We start from the raw sequence: 7,140 nt of genomic DNA, 5'->3' as shown, positions 1-7,140 counted from the left end.
ATCCCGCCCGGGGCCGGCTGGGTTCCTCCATCCCGCCCGCATTTCTGCTCTGTTCTTACCTCTTCTGTGCCCTTCCCCTGCTGCCCCCCCCCCCCCCAGCTTGTGACACAACAGACAAGCTGAGGGATGGGGTGAGATTTGCAGGAGCCCGTGGAGCGGGGGATGCAGCCCCCGTTGTGGGGACTGGGGAAGTGGGTCTGGAACAGGTCTATGCTGGTGTCTTTCAGAAGAAAGCTCCACCCCCCACAGCTTAGACTCGCCCCTAATTGGCTGAGCAGGGGCTGTTGATGGGTAGGAGACTCAGAGTATGTCTACACTACAGAGTTAGTTCGAACTAACTTAGTTCGAATTAGTTAATTCGAACTAAGCGAATTCGAACTAACGCGTCTAGAACTAAAAACTAGTTCGAATTAGCGTTTTGCTAATTCGAACTAGCATGTCCACATTGAGTGGACCCTGAACAGGGCTTAAGGATGGCTGGAAGCAGTGCCGGCAGGGCATCAGAGGAGGACTTAGAGCGTGGAGATGCTGTCTCAGGCTAGCCGAGGGCTGCGCTTAAACGGTCCCGAGCCCCACCCCGGACAGACAGTTCTCAGGGGTGCCCCGCTTGCATAGCAGTCCTGGCTTGGAGTGCCCGGAGTGCCCACACTGGGCACATCACAGCACTCGGCCATCAGCCCGGCTGCACTTGCCGCAGGCTGCCATCTGGGGAGAGGGGGCAATTGGGGGGCTGCAGGAGAGCTTCCGCCCCCAGAAGCCCGCAGAGCCAGCCCAGTCCTCCCCATCAGGGGCTCGTACCCCATTCCTCCCTCACATCCTTCCACTTACCCTTCCCTAGCCCCCCTTCCTGATGTACAAAATAAAGATAACGTTTCTTCCAACATTGACTGTCTTTATTGAACAAAACTGGGGGAGACTGGGAAAAGGAGGTGGGAGAGGGGAAGAGAAAGGCTGGGAGAGGGGAGGGCAACTAACATGATCAGGGGTTGGGAACAGGTCCCAGATGAAGAGAGGCTACAGAGACTGGGACTGTTCAGCTTAGAAAAGAAGAGATGGAGCAGGGACAGGATAGAGGTCTCTAAAAGCAGGGGCTGGATGGAGAGGGTGCATTCAGAAAAGTTCTTCATGAGTTTCCATAAAGAAGGACTAGAGGACACCAGAGGAAAGGAATGGGTAGCAGGCTTCAAACTAGTAAGAGAAAGTTAAGTATCAGAGGGGTAGCCGTGTTAGTCTGAATCTGCAAAAGCAACGAGGAGTCCTGTGGCATCTTATAGACTAAATGAAGTGTAGGAGCATAAGCTTTCGTGGGCAAAGACCCACTTCGTCATATGCATGTAGTGTAAATTTCCAGAGGCAGGAATAAATATGCAGGCCAGGATCAGGCTGGAGATGACGAGGTGGATCCAGTCAAGGAGGATGAGGCCCACTTCTAGCAGCTGATCTGGAGGTGTGAATTCCAAGAGAGCAGAAGCTGCTTTTGTAGTTAGCAAGCCATTCACAGTCTTTGTTTAATCCAGAGTTGATTGTGTCAAACTTAAAGATGAACTGTAGCTCCGCAGTTTCTCTTTGAAGTCTGGTCCTGAAGTTCTTTTGCTGCAGGATGGCTACTTTTAGATCTGCAATTGTGTGTCCAGGAAGATTGAAGTGTTCCCCTACAGGTTTTTGTATGTTGCCGTTCCTAATATCAGATTTGTGTCCATTGATTCTTTTACGTAGGGACTGTCCTGTTTGGCCGATGTATATAGCAGTGGGTCATTGTTGGCACATGATGGCCTATATTACGTTGGTGGATGTGCAGGAGAATGTACCAGTGACAGTATGACTGATCTGGTTAGGTCCTGTGATGGTGTTGCTGGTGTATATATGTGGGCAGAGTTGGCAGCGAGGTTTGTTGCAAGGATTGGTTCGTGAGTTCGAGTGATTATGGTGCGTTGTGTAGTTGCTGGTGAGAATCTGCTTCAGGTTGGCGTGTTGTGTGTGGGCAAGGCCCGGCCTATCTCCCAAGGCAAATAGTTAACCTGTGGAACTCCTTGCTGCAGGAGCCTGTGAAGGCTACAACTGGAACAGAGTTTAAAGGGAAGTGAGATCAAGTCATGGAGGTTGGGTCCATGGAGTAGTCTTAGCCAGAGGGTAGGAGTGGTGTCCCTGCCCAAGGTTTGTGGAAGGCTGGAGAGGGATGGCACGAGACAAATGGCTTGGTCACTGTCTTCCGTCCATCCCCTCCAGGGTCCCTAGGGTTGGCCGCTGTCGGCAGACAGGCTACTGGGCTAGATATACTTTTGGTCTGACCCAGGACGGCCATTGTAAGCTCAGGTCTCAGGGTCGGGGGTCTCAGTGGACCCCCTTGATTTTCATGCACACCTGCTCCTGGGTGGCCAGGCTGGCAGCTCTCCTGCCCTAGCCGTCCACTTTCCTGTGACCTAGTGCGGAGGTCGTGGACGAGGTCCACGATGTCCGCACTAGCCCAGGTGGGTGCCCGCCTCTTGTGGTCCCGGGCAAGCTCCCGGGAGCCTCCAGTCTGGTCCCGGGAAGAGGGGGTGGGCTGGGGGACATCGGGTGGGTGGCTCTGTGCCGTGCCAGGTGCAGGGTCTGCTAGCTGGGTGCTGGCAGGCTTGCACCTGGCACGGGCACCGTAGCCAGCCCGTGCCCCTTTAAGGGGTCTGGGGCCTGGAGGGGGGCAATAGAGTTTCTCTGGTGTTGGCCAGAGTGACCACCAGGGAAACCTGGGGAGGGCTAGCCTCCCACTAATTCGAATTAAGGGGCTACACAGCCCTTAATTCAAACTAGTAAGTTCGAACTAGGCTTAATCCTCGTAAAATGAGGTTTTCCTAGTTCGAACTAAGCGCTCCGCTAGTTCGATTTAAATTCGAACTAGCAGAGCGCTAGTGTAGCGCCTAGGAATGTTAGTTCAAACTCACGTCCGTTAGTTCGAACTAACATTGTAGTGTAGACATACCCTCAGGTCCTTGCAGTGCCTGTGCAAGACCGAGCCGGTAAGCAAGGGGCCATTTGAGGGCTGGGGGCAGTCGCTCTGGGGAGTTGGAACCCCTGGACTTCGCTCTTCAGGCTGCGCCCCAAGCTCCTCTTTGCTCCTCTCATTTGCAGAATGGCCAAACGCTTCAGACAATTCTTCAAGAACACCCTGAAGATGGCCCCAGGGCCAGTGGGGAGCAGCTCCTCCGTCCCCATGGGCGGGGATGCTGAATCCCACCAGCTCGGGGCGACTCGCCCACCGGCCAGGCCCACCCGGACCTGGCTCCAGGGGCGGCTGGGAAGGCGGGACCCAGCCCAGCGGGGCAGCCGGGTAGGGTGGCTCTGGGGCCTCCTCCTCTGTGGAGAGAAACATCTGCCCCGGGAGCCCAGCCCCCATTACCACCAGGGGGCATCGCCCTGCCCGGCCCCCGGGGACCTGCCAGTCTCCGGGAGCCCCCAGCCCGTCGCTCCCCGCACCAGCCCCTGCAGCTGTGGGTCCAGGTCCATCAGCAGCAGCGCCTGGGCCTCCAGCTGCAGCCGGGCCACCTCCCGCAGCCGCTCAGACCCAGGTGAGGGGCCGTGAACACGCTGGGCCCAGGGGCTCACCCAGTACCCGGGGGGGGGGCGGGGAGGGGCAGCCCCAGTGTCTGCCCTGCAGCCAGGGCAATGGATGGGGGCGGGGGCTGCTGCTTGGCTCTCTTGTTCCTGGTGGGGGCTCTGCTGAGGGCGTTGGCAGATTTGAGGGTGGAAGGGGGATGGGTCCCTGCGAGGGGCGTGTGGGGCCCAACCTGCCCTGGGTCCCTGACATGGGGGCGCGTGACCCCTGCTGGGCGCTGGAGTCACCCTGGTCCCTTCCCTCCCGCACAGAGTCCCCCTGCGCCTCACCGGAGCGCTGCCGGGAGCGGGTGGACTCCTGGGTGGAGGACGTGTCCATTTACGACATCGAAGAGCAGCTCCACACCCGGGACACGGTAGGAACCTTCTCCACATGGGGGGTCCCGAGTGTGTCTGGCCCCTTCCCAGCACGTCCCCGCCCGGGAGGGACTTGTCCCTGGGCATCCCCCTGAGGCTCCTTCTCCTGCATGACATGGGCCCCCCAAGCTGGGGTCTCTTGTCATGCACCAGCTGGGCCCCCTCAAGCCTGGGGCAGCAGTTGGGGGGGGGAGTGTGGGTGCTTGGACAACCAGCAGCTCCCACCTCCACTCCTGGGAGACCTGAGCCCTGCCGCTGCCCGGGGGCGGGGGGGGACAGGCCCCAGGCTCACAGACTCTCTCTGGGGTGCAGAGCCCAGCCGCCCTCCAGCGGTTCCTCCTGGCCATCTCCACCGCCTGCCTCGCCGCCCTCCAAAGGGGCGAGGGCACCCTGGCGACGCGCTGCAGCAGGGACACCGTGGTGGCCAGGATTGTGGTGAGCGAGTCGCGGTGGCCGGGAGGAGGGGATGGGATACGAGGGGTGGACAGGGGTGTGCCTGGGCAATGGGTGTGGGTGGGGGACCTGGAAATGGGATGGGTGGGGCCAGGAGAGCTGGAGGGGGTGGGTGGGTGGGTGGGGTTGGTGGAGGAGGGAGGGACAGAGAAATGGGGCAGGTCTGGGGTGCTGGACAGGAAGGGGGATTCGGGACAGGGAGGGGTCTCCCCGGGCCATGGGGGGGGGGGCTGGAAGGCAGCAGAGCGGGCTGCTGGGGATGCGCCTGGGGAGCAGGGATGAGGAGGTTCAGAGGCTGGTCACCAGGGCAGGGAGGGGCAGGAGACGGCCTGGGGACAAGGACTGAGCTGGTCCCGGTTTGGGAGGGGGGTGCTGGGAGGGGCCCTGTGCCGGGCAGGGGGGCTACAGGGCAGTGGGAGGCAGTGGGGTTGGATCCTGCTGGGTGGGGGCGCTGGCCGTGTGAGCGTCTCTTGGGGGCCCCAGTCTCACACGCCCCTTTGTCTCCTTGGGTCTCCCAGGAGATCATGGAGGCCTCCCCCCACCTCTGGTCTTGGCCAATTGCCTCAGCGCCGCCTGCAGCCTCAGGTACCGACCCCCCCGACCCCCCCCCCCCAAGAGCAGATCCCCTGACCAGGGAGTGGGAAAGTCTCCTGCTGCTGAATTAACAGTCTCTGCCCCTCTCTCCTGCCAGCACCCTGAAGCCTCCCCTGCGGGCCCAGCTCCTGAGCCCCCTGCTGAGGGCGGCCGTAGGACAGACAGTGTCTGGGGACTGGCAGCAGGAGCCCACCCACAATCAGGTACGTCCCCTCCCTCGCCCCCCCCCCCCAGCCAGGAGCAGGAGCAGCCTCTGGCGGCCTGGATCCCCCAACCCCAGCCCCCCCTCTGACCCAGGGCTCCCCCTTGCCTTGCAGGAGTTCAGCCGGGGCCTTGCTGACATCCTCGATGTCCTATTGGGCAATCTCCTCGCCGAGTCCCCAGACACCGCCCGGCTCCAGCTGATTCTGGAGGTGAGCCCCGTGGGGGGGACGGGGCCATTGGCCCTGCTTCCCCGGGGGGTCGAGAGAGGGGCTGTGTCAGTGGCTGGGGGGGGGGGGCACAGTCTGAGAGGAGCCCCAGGCTCTGCCCAGAACCGGCACCTCCCTACGGGTCCTGACCTGTCTCTTTCCCCCCCAGCACCTGAGCCCCTGGCTGGAGTCCCGCCTGCCCCAGGAGCGAGCCAGGGCCCTTGGCAGCACCACGGCCCTGCTGGGAGTCGCCACCACCCTCCCGGGGTTTGACGTAAGTGACCTCAGAGCCGGGGGGTCTGGGGCTGCAGGGCGCGGGGCTGGGAGCATCCCCGGGAGGCAGAGGCAGGGTCGGGAATGGGCCGGGAGTGATCCGCGTTCCCCTTTCCCTGGGGAGGGGCGACCCTGGGCCTTTCAGGGAGCGGCCGTTTGCGTGGGACAGGATGCTGAGGGACCCCCCCTCTTCTCTCTCCCCTCAGAACTCCGCCGACTGGCCGAGGATGGGTCACCACGTGGCCCAGCTGGGCCTTTTCATTTCGGACCCTTCCGAGGACATCAGCCGGCTGGCCCGGGAGGGGGTGCACCGCCTCTTCCAACTAGTCCTGCACCACAGGGGTAAGGAACCCAGCAGGGATCTGGGCCCCAGGGACACCCTGAGGGTGCCGGCGGCGGGGGGAGGGGACCCAGCCCTTTTCCCCAGACTGGTCCAAGGGGGGATGCGTCCCTCTGTGTTCCCCTCCTTCTGCCCCCTGTGCCCCTCCATTTGCCCAGGGATGCCTGCAGGGACCCGTGGGAGGGGAAGGGCTCAGACCTGCCAGCAGAATGACCCTGTTGTGTCTCTTCCAGGCCTCAACATCCACCAGGCAGAGGACCTGTGGTGCAGGCACTGGTACAAGGAGAGGTGGGTCCTGGCTCACAGCAACACCGTCAGGGTGGGAGAGGTAAGGACGCGCTGCCAGGGCAGGGCAGGGCTCGGGGGTGGGGCTGGCTGGGGCCCTCGTGCGGGTAGGACGCGGGGGGGAAGCGGGGAGTGAGTCGCTGATCGAATGGTCGATGCATTTTCCCTCGGCTATTCGAGCCGTGGACAGGGCGGCGCTGCCCCTTTGTGACGCTGTCCCGGCGTTTCAAAGGGGCGGCGCTTCCTAGGGGCAGTGACGCACGGAGCCCGGATCTCCCGTAGGAGGGGAACCAGGGCGGGACGGGGGGCAACACTTTTTGATGGAGGCCGCTCCAAGATGTTGGCCAGTGGCCTAGGGCTGCTCTGTTGTGCGGAGGGGGTGAGGTCTGGGAGGGCCTTGGGGGCAGGAGGAAGGGGTGACCCGGGGTAGGGGTTTGGGGTGCAGGGTGAGGAGAGCATCTGGGTGCAGGGTCTGGAAGGGAGTTTGGGGGAGGAGGAAGCTGTTTTAGCCCCAGGAGTTGGGGCCGGGCTCTGGGCCGTCAGCTGAAACCTCCTGTGCTCTTGATTTCAGGTCTTTGGGCAGCTCTTCACACCAGAGCAGGAGAACTGCTTTTTGGAGACGGCTCTGCTCGCTGCCCGCTCCCCCCTGCGGCGCCCCAGCCAGGCCGGGCTGGTCCTGGCCCACGCCCTGCAGGGGCAGGCCCATCAGCTCCTGGAATACATGGTGAGCAGCAGGAGCAAATGCAGGAGAATGGGGCAGGGGCAGGGTCTCCTTTTCTTCCCCTCAGTGAGTCCCCCCCACCCCTTTCCTCAGGCTGCCCCCACCCCCATGTCCTACCC

The 7,140-nt window shown here is 62.2% G+C and overlaps 1 long non-coding RNA gene across 1 annotated transcript; it reads left to right on the top strand.

Annotated features, from left to right (window-relative positions):
- Positions 1-5,569: 5,569 nt before the first annotated feature.
- Positions 5,570-6,584, top strand: LOC149523177 (uncharacterized). The gene is made up of 3 exons (XR_016347150.1): positions 5,570-5,676; positions 5,882-6,017; positions 6,249-6,584. It is a non-coding gene; the product is annotated as an uncharacterized LOC149523177 (long non-coding RNA).
- The last annotated feature ends 556 nt before the right edge of the window (positions 6,585-7,140 follow it).

Source organism: Pelodiscus sinensis, chromosome 18 (genome assembly GCF_052426305.1).
Source record: "Pelodiscus sinensis isolate ZL-2025 chromosome 18, ASM5242630v1, whole genome shotgun sequence".
Lineage (NCBI taxonomy): Eukaryota > Metazoa > Chordata > Testudines > Trionychidae > Pelodiscus > Pelodiscus sinensis.
The sequence above is the reverse complement of the archived record's forward strand: the minus strand, read 5'-3'. Positions and strand labels throughout refer to the sequence as shown.